The sequence below is a fragment of the Canis lupus genome, chromosome 14 (assembly GCF_048164855.1).
Source record: "Canis lupus baileyi chromosome 14, mCanLup2.hap1, whole genome shotgun sequence".
Classification (NCBI taxonomy): Eukaryota; Metazoa; Chordata; class Mammalia; order Carnivora; family Canidae; genus Canis; species Canis lupus.
The window spans coordinates 43,688,207-43,704,534 of record NC_132851.1 but is presented as its reverse complement, the minus strand read 5'-3'; the positions used below and the strand labels follow the sequence as shown (position 1 = coordinate 43,704,534).

General features: G+C 37.3%; 1 long non-coding RNA gene and 1 pseudogene across 2 annotated transcripts in view; one reads left to right on the top strand and one right to left on the bottom strand.

The window, feature by feature from the left end:
- The window catches only part of LOC140604033 (uncharacterized), a 247,272-nt gene that overhangs the window by 81,972 nt on the left and 148,972 nt on the right, over window positions 1-16,328 (bottom strand). The window lies entirely within an intron of this gene.
- LOC140603460 (histone-lysine N-methyltransferase SUV39H2 pseudogene) lies at window positions 11,693-12,827 on the top strand (annotated as a pseudogene).

Sequence of the window (16,328 nt, the reverse complement as noted above, 5' to 3'; positions counted from 1 at the left end):
AAGGGAACTGATGTTAAAAAGAGAGACAATAGTATACTTAGGCAGAGAAAATGAAATCCAAATGGATCATATCAAGCTGTCTCTAGTAATGGGAGCAAAGACAGTAATATGGACAGGGGTTAGAAGTGTAGGCAAAAAAAAAAAAAAAAAAAAGTGCTTGAGAGTTCTAATTACCCCTATTTTCTCAGCAAAACAACAACAACAACAAAAATTTCTCTCCAAGATCATTCATGGAGAAAGAAGACACAAGCAGTGTTATTGGTGATTTGGGTTTGAAGAGGGAACATGTAAAATAGATATCTAAGAGATTGTGACAATGAATGGTCAAGAACCGTGATTCTCAAATTTTGGCATGAATCAGAATCACCCAAGAGCTTGTGAAAACTTAAATTTCTGGCTCCTCCCCCAGAGTTTCTAAATCAGTACATCTGCGATGAGGTCTAAAAACTTAGTTCTAATAAGTTACCAGGTGGTGCTAACCCCATGTGTTCATTGACTGCAGTTTGAGAACCAATTAACTAAGGATTTTGGAATTCCTGTGTAGCAAACACAGGTGCATTGATCATGGGTTTAGTGTGAAGGTTCTGTATTTCTCTTTCCATACACAGTTGAAAGAAAATAGACACTTGGATTTAATCATGATTTGTCCTCCCAATTTCACATAAGTAGAGAGCAGAGAGGGGATTTAAGGTGTATACTAGAGTGAATATAATGATGGACCATAGACTGACTTTAGGAAGATGAAATATGAAGATACAACAGGGTGAAGCATGTGAGAAAAAGTGTTAGTGTGTGTAAATAAAAAGAGTCAACGTAGCAGACCAGTGACTGCTATCCTTTGGAAATCCTATTTACAGGATTGCACCTTGGCTGGAATCTGGGAGCTTGCTTTTAAAGACAGATCTCATAATTTCCTGATAGGAACGGCTTACTCTTTCTAAACTGTGTATATAAACAACATGGTTTATGCTCAACATCTGTTCTCCTTCTGAGTCTAAAATTTTGGCATACGCTAGGCAGACAGTGCCTATATGACCAGTCCCCAGCAAAATTCAAATCATTAGGGAATGAGTCTCTAATGAGGATCCCTGGTAAACAACTTTCACACGTGTTGTCACAACTCATTGCTGGAGTCATCGAGTGCATCTTACAAAACTCCACTATGAAAAGACTCCTGAAAACTTGCACCTTATTTACTTTATTTTTTTTTTAATTTTTATTTATTTATGATAGTCACAGAGAGAGAGAGAGAGAGAGAGAGGCAGAGACACAGGCAGAGGGAGAAGCAGGCTCCATGCACCGGGAGCCCAACGTGGGACTCGATCCCAGGTCTCCAGGATCGCGCCCTGGGCCAAAGGCAGGCACTAAACCGTTGCGCCACCCAGGGATCCCCCTTATTTACTTTAAAGTTTTTCCCATGTATCTTTCCCTTTGCCAGTTTTGGTTGGTATCTTTTTGCTGGAATAAGTTTTGGCAACGAGTATGACTGTATCATGAATCCCATGAATCTTCCTAAAAAATATTAAAACTGGAGAGAGTATTAGGGACTATCAACATCATAAACCCATTGCATTGTGGGTATATTCTGTGAATGTATGTTATAAAGTGGTAGTAACTGAAAAGATAAGATATTGTGACCACAGGGTAGGGTGCTTGACGATAAAACTATTAGGGTAATGCAGTTGTAAAGTAAAATATTTACACTTTGAACATGGACATCGTGTCTGAAATAGGGTGAAGAGTGAAGAGTCAGTTTATTGGAGGCAAAGAAACCAAGGAATATAAAGGTCAGATTTTTTTTTTTTTTTGAGGAATCATCAACATAGGAGATAAAAGATTCCTAGTATGTAGGTCCTTAATTCATTCTGTCAGGCATCAGGGTCTCCTTTCCATCTGCAGACTTAGTCCTTTATTTATTTGGATTTTTCTTCTATTATTTCATCTCTCTATTTTATCTTTTTTGTACTTGGGTTATCCAAGTGCTGACTATCTTGAATCAATCCATTATGAGTTTACTATTTTCTCCTATTTGATTTTTTTCACATTTTTTGACTCTTGCCAAAATTGTTGAAGAATGGCCTCTTTTCCTATTTCTGAGAGTCCCAAGTAGATACGAAACATCCTCTTTCTTTGTAGTTATGTTTCCTGAAACTTTACTAAGACCAGACCTCATCAACCATTTTAATCCTATGTTAGAAGGATTTTAGAAATCAAGAGAGTTCCCTAAAAAAAAAGCATGCTTCCTAATGGAAGTATTGTGATATATCCTCTACTTTGCCCATGCAGTTGGTGTGGGGGTATGGAGATGCTGGTTGGATGAAGAGTCAGCCATACTCTTCAAGTTAAATAAGAAGTAATACAAGAGAATTACTCATGGAATTTACATAAAAACTTAGAAAGAAAGAAAAAGAAAGAAAAAGAAAGAAAGAAAGAAAGAAAGAAAGAAAGAAAGAAAGAAAGAAGAAAAAGAAAGAAAGAAAGAAAGAAAGAAAGAAAGAAAGAAAGAAAGAAAGAAAGAAATGGGGATCCCTGGGTTATTCAGTGGTTTAGGCCTGCCTTCGGCCCAGGGCATGCTTGGAGTCCCAGGATTGAGTCCCCACATTGGGCTCCCTGCCTGGAGCCTGCTTCTCCCTCTGCTTGTGTCTCTGCCTCTCTCTCTCTCTCTCTCTCTCTCTCTCTCTCTGTCTCGTGAATAAAAAATAAAATCTTTTAAAAAAGAAAGAAAAAGGAAGGAAGGAAAAGAAAGAAATTGAAGTGACCTGAAGTAATAGAAAAATCTGGTGCTCGTAGGTGAAGCAGCCATGCACATATGTGGTCAAATTTCCTTCCAAAAATGAACTTTCCATCCAGGTTTTAGCCGACAGCCTTCAACTGCTAATGCCTTTGAAAGTTGGCTTCACATTTCAGGATGAGTCCATGTGCTTTTTGTCCAGCCCCAACCAATGATGAACCATAGTGTGTTACTGGCCGTTGGGACAAATGTTCGCTTCTATTAACCAGCAGCCTCTGCTCTGGGGCTTGCAGTGGGACTGACTAGTACTCAAGCAGATCTGCATTGCAGTATGAGCTTTTGTCTACTCAGTCCAGCTTACAGCAGTCCTTCCTTTCACAGATGTCAGATCTGCATCAGTGTTCAAAGGCTTTTTTGGCCCAGTCCTGCTTCCTCTCCCTTTTAAATTTCACAAGCATTTACCATCCACAACTCCCCAATAAGTCTCTTGTATTACTAATGCTGACTCACTGTCAGCAATATTTTAGCTTTGATACTTCTCTAGCCAGAGAACCTTGAATTCCCACTGGATGCATTTGGGTGGATTTTACTGAAAGAGTTCTCGGAACACTTTGCCATGTACACTAGAGTAAGGGATATAAACAAAGAGACTGGTGTCTCTTTCCCACTTGAAAATGATTTTAAGATTCCCTGGAACAAAGTAGAAAAGGTATCTAAGCCTGAGTCATGTTTAATATGCCTCACTTAAGAGTAGCCTGCAAGGCAAAGGCTCTACTACTCCTTTAGCAATAAGAGGCTGTAGGATGCACCTGACTCTGGAAATTGCTGAGGGATATATGGCAGAAACCAAGTAGCTGCCCCAAAATTCTATGCTTGACTCTCTTTTTTAAAAGATTTTATTTATTTACTTGAGAGAGAAAGAGAAAGGGAACGTAAGCAGGAGGGAGGGGTACAGGGAGATGGGGAAGTAGAAACCCCACTGAGCATAGAGCCCCATGTGGGACTCGATCCCAGGGTCCTGGGATCATCCTGAGCCAAAAGCAGATGCTTAACCTACTGAGCCACCCAGGTGCTCCTATGCTTGACTTTCAGTAGTATAGGATTGTCAATGGGAATCTGATGACCAACCAAGGACCACATTTCTCAGCTTGCATTAATGAGTGCTTATTTAACTGAGTTTAGGTCTGTGAAATAGAATTGTGGCGCTACATTCCACTTCCAGGTCTGACCCATAACATTTTTTAACACTGAAAGCCACCACTGGATGTACAGTGATGCCTAAGAAGTCTTAAGAAGTTGCATGTTGAGGAGGGAAGAGCTTTTGACAGCCCTTAAATTACTACAGATCAAAATTCCTCATTCATTCCCAAACTCTGCTGACTTGGGATATCTCCATTAGATTATTAATTAGATGAGCAAGAAATTAGATTATATTTTATTTCACCACTTAAATCTCAGGATTTATTTGTTATAACACTTAATTTTACTCTACGTAGTACAGAAGGCATTTCAAAGGAGGTGGCTTAAGTAATTGCCCATAATGTCCAAACTCCAATAGGAACTGACTCTATCAGATTTCATCAGAATTCACCAGATATGGACCAGTTGTTTTCCCATAATTTAAAAAAATTTAAAGTCCAGAAATAGTGTATGGATTTCCTCATTCTTCAGAAAAATAAATCATAAGACTTTCATTTTATTTTTATTTTTATTCACCCAGCAGCAAGTGAGAGAAAATAAAGGGAGAATGAAAAGCAGATCCTCCTCTCTTTCCTACTACAAGTCCTCAGACCTTTGCTCAGATCCAAGCTAGAGGTAGGAGAAGCTTTGAATTAGATATTAGTGAACATTTAGATTGAATTAGGTAGAATTTATACTGCTCTTTTAAATGAATAATATATACATATAGTAAAAACATCGAAAAGAATAAATAAGTATATAGTAAAAAAAGGAGTTTTTATGTCTTTGTTATCGAAACACTCAATTTCCCACCCATGAAGAAGCCACTTTTAAAAAGTAACAAATCTTAAATATTGTTCCAGAGATTCTTCATAAACACAAAGGCAAAGGAAAATGATAGAATATATTATACATTGTTCAATATCTTGCTTTTTTCACTTAAAAATATATTTGTGGGATGCCTGGCTGGGTCAGTCAGAGGTGCAAGTGACTTTAATCTCAGGGTTGTGAGGTCAAACCTCATATTGGATGTAAAGATTACTTAAAGATAAAATATTTTAAAAAGGTAAAAAAAATAAATTTTGGATATCATTTCATATCATTTAAGATTTATATCATTTTTTCTATCTATTGAATGGCATTATTTAACCAGCCCACTGTTAAATCATTTGTCAATTTGTTAATTATAAACAAAGCATTGCTTAATAATTTTTTACATATGTCATTTTTCTCAAATGCATTATTATCTGTAGGATAATTCTGAGGAAAGAAATTGCTAGGACAAATGGCACACACATTTGAAATTTTGATAGATATGGTAAATTGACTGTCATAGACATTTTTTCTCATTTATACTTGAGCAATATGTGAGTCTGCTCCTGCTCCTCCCTTTTTCTAAAGAACAGACTTATTGTTCTTTAATAACCTGAAAGATAAAAAATAGTATCAAGGTGTAATTTGAATTTGCATTTCTCTTGCAAATGAGGCTGAAAATCTTTTCATATTTAAGAGTCATTTGTTTTCTTAGTACTCTCTGTCATTAACTTCTGTTTCTTTTTTCAACTTTTGTAAAAAGTAAATTCTACACCCAGCATAGGACTTGAACTCATGACCCCAAGATCAAAAGTCACACGTTGTTCCTACCGTGCCTATCAGCTCAGCTCTTCCTACTGAGCCCTCATTCACCTTTTCCTAGGGGGCTAGATGTCCCTGTAAGACATGCATGTGCCAGAGTATAAGAGATAAAGTCTCTGATGATTTAGATCAGACACTGGTAAAGTTTTGGAGTCCAGTGGGCTGAATCATGGTGGGACATCACCATAAAGGCAAAAAAAAAAAAAAAAAAGAAAATGTTGCTCCTCACCCCCACTCTCTGCCCCATACTTCTTACCATTATGAGTCAAAGAGCTTAGTGAATTTGCAAACACATACTACACTTGGGAATATTCTTGTAACCTATTTATTTGGTGACACAGAAGGCTGCCGGTTTCAAGTAAGATCCAAACCAGGAAAGAATTCTGTGGCAGGTTCATGCTCTAATGAAAGCTGTCCTGTCTTTTTTGCTATGTGGCCTACCAATAAGATATTAGTTTATGTATCTGTGTTAAGAATCATGAGTGAAGTCTTTTGTAAACCCTAACAAGATAGCTGTGCATATCTCTAGTGCTTTGGAGTACAGAAATACCTCCTATAGCCAACTATGTAGTATTTGGAAAAAATGCTCTTGGTCTGGTCCTATATCCTAGTAAGGATTGAGAAACTGACAAGGGAACAAGACATAGCAACATGACTTGCCCATCACGATCTAGCCATCACTGAAAGCACTGAAGTACAAAGTTAGAGAGGGATAGAAGTATCACATTGTATGAGGGAAGCACTGCATTCTGGGTTGGGCTCTAACAAAGTTTAGACTCAATGCACCTATCTCCGATCCAGCAAAGACTTTTTCTTAATTTACACTGAGGGACTAAGGGGCTATTTCCAGTTAAGAGACAAGGAATTGATGTCCATCTAATTCTTATACCAATAGGGACTCCTGGGTGGCTCAGTGGTTGAGCATCTGCCTTTGGCTCGGGTCATGATCTCAGAGTCCTAGGAGTGAGTCCTGCATCGAGCTCCCCACAGGAAGCCTGCTTCTCCCTCTGTCTGTGTCTCTACATCTCTCTCTCTCTCATGAATAAAAAAAATAAAATCTTTAGAAAATATTTTTAAAATAAAAAAAAGAAAATTCTTAGACCAATAAATAGGTGTTTACACTAGTGAAAAATAGACTACTACCATATTAGAGCCCCCACTGACCAGGGGCTCTAATATGAAAACACTGTTGAAGGGAAATCCTTCCAAAAGACAAAACTATGGGTTCCACCTGGAGAAAGACATGAGTGAATAATATACACCAAACTCTGGCGATTAAATAGGCTGGCTGGTTGATCATAGAGCAGCAACGAAGAATATTTAAAAACTGGAAGCATAGAGTTATGAGGTGGAAGAGGCCACAAGGATTGCCAGTTGTGTCTCATGCAAATGACCTTCAAAAAGTATCCACTTCAGAGGATGCTCTCAGTGACCAGAGAAGGGCTTAGTAACTAATCTAGCTACTACCCAGATTAGTGCCCCCATTTGTTAAATGGAGAGGCTGATGCTGAATTCTCAAGACAGGTATTTGGAGACTTGTTGATTATATTTCATCTTAAAGGGGACAGCAATTCTAACAAACAAAAATTATTCATATTGCTAATATCTTCTCAGTCTATAGCATCTCCAGGGAAAATACCACCTAAGGCCTTACATATTGCCTCATGTTTTGGTATAATATCCTCACAGGTTGCTTCAGACTATGAGATGCAACAATGGACCCATTAATCGTGTGTCATCACTCTAGCAGCCAACCTGACAGAATGGCCGAAGAGGATATTGAATGCATGACTAAGGAACAACTCAAGGACATCTTGCATTGTTGGAGTGTTCTGCGAGGTGCAAATAGTCACTGTATCAATGATCAGAATACGATGCAGTATCACCAGATATACAGGTCTGCAAACAAGTGGCAGAAGTAAGTAGGTACCATTCCTAAGCATTTTCTATCTGATCATCTCTTCCATGTACTCTTAGGCTCTGACAGATTTGAGATTCTAATTCTTGGGATAGTGGTGAGATATGAAGGTTGGATAATTTAGTTAAGGAAGACAGAGACAGCTTGGCTGAACTGTAATCTATAACTAACACCAGGGAACCAGACAGTAAAAAAAAACAGAGTCATTCTTCTACCTGAGATGATGGCTCCAAGTATGATGAGGATCTAGGGTTTCTAGCACACAGAGGGAAGGAAGATACACGCCTGGAGTTTAGGGTATCCACTAGGTTATCTCTTGATGTTTCTAACTTCAATGATAACTGTGGATGGGGTAATTTCAATAAGTGTAACCTTATAAGAGCCAGGCAACTAAGACTTCAGATGTCCTGGAGATGAAGGTCCGTACTATCCATCAGGCCAACAACCTGAAGAATCTTGGTTTATTTCAGAGAATCGGAATGGTTGATTGAGGGCAGAGGTGATAATTTATAGGCCTTAGAGAGCTGCAGCAGAGAAGGACTTACTTATGTTGTTGTTCATTGTTTTTTGTTTGTTTGTTTGTTTTAAACATTTTTAGGCCTTCTTAGGGCATTTCAACTGACCACTAGCTTGGAGCAGTGGGTTTTTACTATTGAAAAACCTTTCAGGCATGAATTGAGAATATCTACTCTCATGTATTTGTATAAGACCAGATATCCCAAGAACTGATGAGACAAAAACTAATAGAATTTCAAAGCAAAACAGGTAAATCTATTCTCATAGTAGGAGCCCTGCCTCAGAAATGGACAAATCTAGCAGGCAGAAATCAATAAGGACATAGTTGAACTCAATAACAATGTCAATCAACTGAATATAATTGACATCTATAGACTACTTCATCCAACAACAGCAGAATACATATTTTTCTCAAGCTCACATGGAATAGTTACCAAAGCAGATTGCATTCTAAGCCATAAAACACACCTTAACAAATTTAAAAGAATAGAAATAATGCAATGTCTACTCTAAGAAGACAATGGAATGAAGCTGGAAATCAATAACACAAAGATAACTGGAAAATCCCAAAGTAACTGGAAATCAACTTCTAAATAACATATGGGTCAAAGAAGAAATCTCAAGAGAAATTTAAAAATATTTCAAACTAAATGAAAATGAAAACAAAACTTATTGAAATTTGTGGGCTGCAGTGAAAGGAGTACTTAGAATTATATAACAATATGCATACTCTTAAAAAAATAACTAAAATCAGGAATCTAAGTTTTCACATTAGGGAACTACAAAAAGAACAAAATAAGTTGAAAGTAAGAAGAAGAAAATAAATAATAAGAATTATAGTGGAAATCCATGAAACTAAAAGCTAGTTCTTTGAGAAAAAAAAAATCAATAAAACTGATAAGCCGCTGGTCACATTGAGAAAAGAATAAAGAGTAAATCTCTAGTATCAGTATTGAAAGAGGCGACATCACTACAGTCCCTATTGGCATTTAAAGGATAATAAAGGAATACTATGAATCATGTTCTACCCACAAATTTGGTAACTTAAACAGACCAATTGCTTAAAAGACACAATTTGCCAAAATCACATAGGAGGAAGTATGCAATCTTTTTTTGTTTGAAATAGGTAATTATTAATAGGTCTATATCAATTAAAGAAATTTAATCAATAACTAATAATGTTCCAAAACAGAAAGCACCAGGTCCAGGTGGGTTCACTGGTGAATTAGACTAAACCTTTAGGGAAGAAATTTGCCATTACTCTACAATTTCTTCCAGAGGACAGAAGTAGAGACAGCACTTGCTAATTCATTCTATGAGTGAAGATCACATTAATACCCAAACCAAAGATCTTACAAGAAAAGAAATTATAGACCAATATCTCTAATATGAAAATAGATGCAAATCCTCAATAAAATATCATGTCCAATCCAACAATGTATAAAAAGAATTATACACTATGAGTATATGGTGTTTATTCCAGATATACAAGGCTGATTTAACATTCAAAAATCAGTTAATGGAATCCATCACATTAATAGCCTAGAAATGAGACAAAAATCAGCTAATTATAACAGCAGATGCAGAAAAAGCATTTGAGAAAAAAAAAATCCATTACCTGTTCATGATAAAAACTCTCTGAAAACTGAGAATAAATGGTAACTTCCACAACCTGATAAAGGTTGCCAAAGGAGTAAAGGCAATCAAAGTAGAAAAGATAATCTTTTCTACAGAGAGTGCTCGAACAACTGGGCATTCACACACAAAAATATAAATCTAGATATAAACTCTACATCCTTCACCAAAATTAACTCAAAATAGATCATACATCTAGATATGTACAAAACTATAAAACTCCTAGAAGATAACATAGGAGAAATCTTATATGACTTGGGTTAGAGTGATACATTTTTAGATACAACACTAAAGTTGAAATCCATTAATGAAATAATTGGTGAGCTGAATGTCAATAAAATGAAGAACTTTTGCTGGGTGAAAAACAATGTCAAGAGGATGAGAAGACAAGCCACAGTACAGGACATATTTGCAAAATGTACTTCTGATAAATGACTGCTATCCAAAATATAAAAAGAACTATCAAAACTCAACAATAAGAAAACAATCTAATTTTTAAAATGAGCTCAAGACCTTAGCAGACTCCTCGCAGAAGAAGATAGACAGAAGGGCACACAAGCATAGGAAAAGATGTTCCACATCAGAGGTCATCAGGGGATCCAAACTAAAACAACAACGAATAGCTATTCCACACCTGCTAGGACAGACAAATCTAGAATACCAACATCACCAGATACTGTCAAAGATACAGGACAACTGGGACTCTCATACATTTCTGGTGGAAATGCAGAATGGAAGGGCCACCTTGCAAGACAGTTCGATGGTTTCTTGCAAAACTAGGCATACTCCTACCAGATGATCCAGCAACTGCACTGCTTGGTATTGACTCACAAGAGTTGAGAAATTATGCCGACAAAAAATGGCTGGTATGTGGAGTCTTATTCATAAATGGAAAAATTTGGAAGCAACTAAGGTGTCTTTCAGTAGATGAATGGATAAACAAATAATATATCTAGGAAATGGAACATTACTCAGTGCTATAAAGAAATGAGCTATCAAGCCACAAAAAGACATGGAGGGACCTTAAATGTACTTTTCTACTGGAAAGTGACCAATCTGAGAAGGTTACATACTGTGCGATTCCCACTATATGACATTTGGGAAAAGGAAACACTATGAAGACCGTAAAAAGATCAGTGGCTGCCAGGGGTAGGGGCTGGAAGGATGAGTAAGCAGAGCACAGAGGACTTTTAGGGTAGTGAAAAGACTGTAGGGTATCATACAATATATGCATTTGTCCAAACCCACGGAATGTGAAGCACCAAGAGCGAACCCTGATGCAAACTGTGGACTTGGAGTGATTATGCTCTGTCAGCGCAGGTTCAGAACCGTAACAAGCATACCCTTCTAGTGGGAGATGTGGATAACAAAGAGGCTGTGGGTGTGGGAGGCAGAGGGAATATGGGAACTCTCTGCACCTTTTCAATTATGCTTTGAACATACAAATGTTCTAAAAATAAAGTTTTAATAAAAAATAAAAATAAAGATAATTGAAAAAAAAAAAAACACTAACCCAGAATTTACAAAAATCCTGTGTTTCTCTGTAGATGGCTTAATGTGGAAAAGAATACTTGTGACATTTTCCGGGGTCTACAATTGACAGCACCTTCTTTACACAGCTTGCTTTCATCACAGTATTATTTCACTGATTTTAAAAACCCTTCATTTTATTCCACAGGTTGGTGTTTCATTCATAATAGTTCCAATTTAACTGAGGATGGAGTATACAGTTCTCTTTTCGATTCTCCTTACTGCATTAAATGTGGGAAAGAAATCCAAATCTAGCTGAACATCAATTTTCTGAATTTTATTTGTTTAAGTTACTTAAGGTTGTCTTTCAAATGGAATGTTTAGGCACCTCTTGCAGGATCTGGGACGCTTAGGTGAAATGGTAGGAAGCCTATTTTCAAGTTTTGGGGACCACAAAATGAAAAGAGCAAGATGAAAAAACAAATAAAGAAAATGCAAACCAAAAAAGACAAAAAATAGTCTGAAGACCTTGTGTAACTCCTTGCATTTCCATACCACATGCGAGCTCCTTAAGATGGCAGTGGCCGGGACTGGGGCGCAACGAGGATATGGAATATTATCTTGTAAAATGGAAAGGATGGCCAGGTTCCACAAATACTTGGGAACCTTTGCAAAACCTTTGCCCATTACTACTTCAGCAGTTCTCTACTGACAAGCATAATTATTTATCTCAGGTAAAGAAAGGCAAAGCAGTATCTCTAAAAGACAATAACAAAGCTCTGAAACCTGCCATCGCTGAACGCATTGTAGAGAAGGTTAAACAGAGGATAGCTCTGCAGAGATGCCAAGATGAACTCAACAGAAGAAAGAATCATAAAGAAATGATTTTTGAATCATAAAGGAATGATTTTTGTTGAAAATGCTGTTGACTTAGAGGGCCCACCTTCAGACTTCTACTATATTAATGAATACAAACCAGCTCCTGGAATCAGCTTAGTCAATGAAGCTGCCTTTGGTTGTTCATGTACAGATTGCTTCTTTGAGAAATGTTGTCCAGCTGAAGCTGGAGTTCTTTTGGCTCATAATAAAAACCGGCAAATTAAAATCCCACCTGGTACCCCCATTTATGAATGCAACTCGAGGTGTCAATGCGGACCCGATTGTCCCAATAGGATTGTACTCAAAGGCACCCAGTATTCACTTTGCATCTTCTGAACTAGCAATGGCTGTGGCTGGGGTGTAAAAACCCTTGTGAAGATTAAAAGAATGAGTTTTGTCATGGAATACGCTGGAGAGGTAATCACAAGCGAAGAATCTGAAAGACAGGGGCAGTTATATTCCCCAACAAGGGAATCACATATCTCTTTGATCTGGATTATGAATCTGATGAATTCACAGTGGATGCAGCCCGATATGGAAATGGCTCTCATTTTGTTAATCACAGTTTTGACCTAAATCTTCAGGTGTTCAATGTTTTCATTGACAACCTTGATACCCATCTTCCGCGAATAGCATTATTTTCCACGAGAACTATAAATGCTGGATAAGAGCTCATTTTTGATGATCAGATGAAAGGTTCTTCAGATTCCGTTGACCACAGCCCAGCCAAAAAGAGGGTCAGGACCGTGTGCAAGTGTGGAGCTGTGGCTTGCAGAGGTTACCTCAACTGAATTTTCAGGAAATAGAGCTGACAATTGTAGTTTTGTTTTTTTTCTAATGTTAACATTTCAAAAAAGTATTTGGGACTCTTTTCAGATTGTCAAAATTCTATGCTAAGTTCATGTTTCAAACTATTGGCCAAATTATTGATGCTTCTTAAGAGAAGAACACAGGGTCACATAGATTAACTTGAAATAAACATATTTAGTGATTAGATATTAACATGGAGGGGAAACTATTTATAGATGAGCATATGCATACATAAAAAGACTGTGTGAATAGAGAAAAATGCCTCCTTTGGTATTTAAGCATTGAATTAGTAGCATAAGTCACTAAGATCAAATATCCAATCTGCCATACACCTTGAATTTAGAGAGTTATTTCATTTTGGGTAAATATATACAAGTGCTCTTTCTGTTTTGTTGCCATTCCCATTATTACTCACTGTACTTGTATTTGAGACAAACAGGTGACACTGAATTATTCTATTTTCCTACTTTCATGAAAATACTGGATTTTAATGATAAATTTAAGGTCTAAGATTAAATATAAAAGTTTAAATACAGATTGATTTCATATTTTGAGACAATTTAGACTGTTATGAGGCATGTATGTCTGAACCAGTAATTCTTAAAGATTTTTAATCCCTTAAAGGAATAATTTCCCAAGAAAGCTCTAAAATTCTAGAATGGCTGCCCATTATGCTGATTTGAAGGATGGGGGCAGTGGGGCGAGGAGAGTTTTGGGGAGTGCCAGGCAGAGGAAATGGAGCACCTTAAAGGCCCCTCTTAGTAATGTAAATTAAGAGATCCATGTTGAGTACTTCTGGCCTAAACATAAATAGTAAAACAAGATAGCCCTGAGTACAGTTGTAGCTAACAATAATGTTTCATATGATACATCTTCTGAATTTCAGGCAGTTTTAACATTTCCATCAAATTTAATTATTTTTATATTTCCTGTAGTCTCTTAAATAATTTATATTTTGAACTGATATTTATTTTTTATACATGAATTTTTAAAATATGATAAAGCTAAACTTGGGTTGGCCAAAGTAACTCAGGTCACCTGAATTATGAGAACTTTTTTAACTTGAACCATGAAGACTGAAATGGAATATATTCCTTGTTTGGTTGTTTTGTTTTCCTGCATAGTAAAACATCAATCAGGAAAAAGAAAATGTGTCTCTCATTTCTTCAAATAAAGTACTGTAATGTTAACAGTACATGTTTCATATACATGTTTTATTATATTTATTCATATTTATATTATCCCCTCTCACTTATTAAAATAAGCACGTGAAAAGAAATTTCAGAGAGCTTAAGTTTGCATGTGGAACTTTTGCCTGATGACATTACTCCGAGTAAAAAAGAAAAATGGTATAAAAAAAACAAAGTTTAATGATTCATTATTAAATTAAAAAAAATAATAGAATTTGAAGGGAGCCTGGGTGGCTCAGTCAGTTAAGTGTCCAACTCTTGGTTTTGGCTCAGGTCATGATCTCAGGGTCATGAGATCAAGCCCAACATCAGGCTCTGTGCTTAGCTGGGAGCCTGCTGGAGATTCTCTCTCTCTCCTTCTCCCTCCCTCTCCCTCCAATAAATCTTTCTTTAAAAGTCAATGAAATTTGAATTTGTGACCCCTGTGCATAAAATAGCTTCTCTCAATGGAAAAAGGGGGAGGGGAATGTGGCAGTTTTCTGTATCAGCTTGGCTAGCTCTGGGCCCAGTTATTTATTCAAGCACTAATCTAGATGTTGCAGTAAATATATTCTGTACATGCAGTTAGCATCTACGATCAGTTGACTTTTTTTTTTACTTTTTTAAAAAAGATTTTTATGGATATCTTTGAGAGAAAGAGAGAGAGATTGAGCAGGGGGGAGGGGCAGAGGGAAAGAGAGAGAAGCTGACTCCCCACTGCAGGGAGCCCGATGTGGGACTCGATTCCAGGACTTGAACATCATGACCCAAGTGGAAGGCAGATGCTTAACTGACTGAGCCACCCAGGAGCCCCCACAATCGGTTGACTTTAATGTAACCTCACAATGTGGGCTTCATCCAACCACTTGAAGGCCATTAGAGCCAATCCTGAGGCTCATGGGAAGAAAGAGGAATTGAGCCTGTGACCTGCAGCATCAACTCCTACCTGAGTTTTTAGCCTGCTGGTCTCGTCTAGAGGTTTTGGACTGGCCAGTGTTCACAGGCATTTGAGCTAATTCCTTAAAAGGAAACTAATCTCTCTTCCCTCTGACTTCTTTTTCTTTCTCTCTCTCTTTCCCCCTTCCTTCTTTGCTCGTCTTGTGTATGAGCACATGTGGGTGTGTATACACATATATACATACCACTGGCCTGGATTTTTGGGGAACCCTAACTGGTGCAGTGAGATATGTCCATCTGAGGTATTTCTAGCACTCATCCATGACAGTTTCACAGGACCAGCATCTGAGGAATCTTACTCTCCCTCTTCTGCGACCAGTTGATTCTGATCTTGTTACAGGTGAGCTCTGCACTCATCCTACGGATCCTACAGACAACCCCTAATTATGATTTTCTCAGCACAATGTCCATAGGAACATGTGTATACTTTGAAGAATTTGGGAGAGGAATCACTACCTTACATGGCAAGAATCTCAATGACAGAGACGTCAGACGTAGAGAAATCATGAAGACACAGTATATAGATTAGATTTAGGAAAATAATGTAGGAATGAGCAGGCAATGTCCTGTGTTTGACAATCAGATGCCAAGTAGGAAAACCCTCACTCTTTAAAATTAGGTTACACCTAAAATATATCACATAGAGAAGAAATTCAATGATTATATGGTAAAAAAAATAATGATACTTAAGGACACCCAGAAGCAATTAGTTTTATAATGAAAGAACTTGAAAGTTACTTGTCCAGATTTCTTCCTTTTCAGGACAGCTTTGGAAATGCCAGAGCTCGAGGGGAACAATCTGGCAAGTTCACACTACACGGTGAGCTGAATGAATGTTCAGATGAATATTAGGAATGATCAAAACTTGAGTAGCCCAGTGGCTCAGCAGTTTAGTGTTACCTTCGGCCCAGGGTGTGATACCAGAGACCCGGGATCGGGTCTCACGTCGGGCTCCCCGCATGGAGCCTGCTTCTCCCTCTGCCTGTGTCTCTGCCTCTCTCTGTGTTCCTCTCATGAATAAATAAGTTAAATCTTAAAAAAAAAAAAGGAAATGATCAAAACTAGACAAAACCAAACACTCACAGATAACTAAGTGGTGTTTGATATCGTTTAACAGCATTAACATAAAGATGGAGAAACTTTATTCCAAAAATCAGAACAATTGTGGATTCTAGATAGGACCTGAGACATTCAGGGCTCTAAGTATAGTCATTGGAAGATATGATGAGAACTTTGAGTCCAGAGTTCAAATAAGGCAACTAAAATAGATTACAAATGTGAAACATTGGGGACAAAACAAATGAAATGATAGTTATACTTTTTATTTGTAGACAGTATTATACTGTTTTTCAATTTTATTTATTTTTTATTTTTTTTTAATTTTTTATTTATTTATGATAGTCACACACAGAGAGAGAGAGAGAGAGGC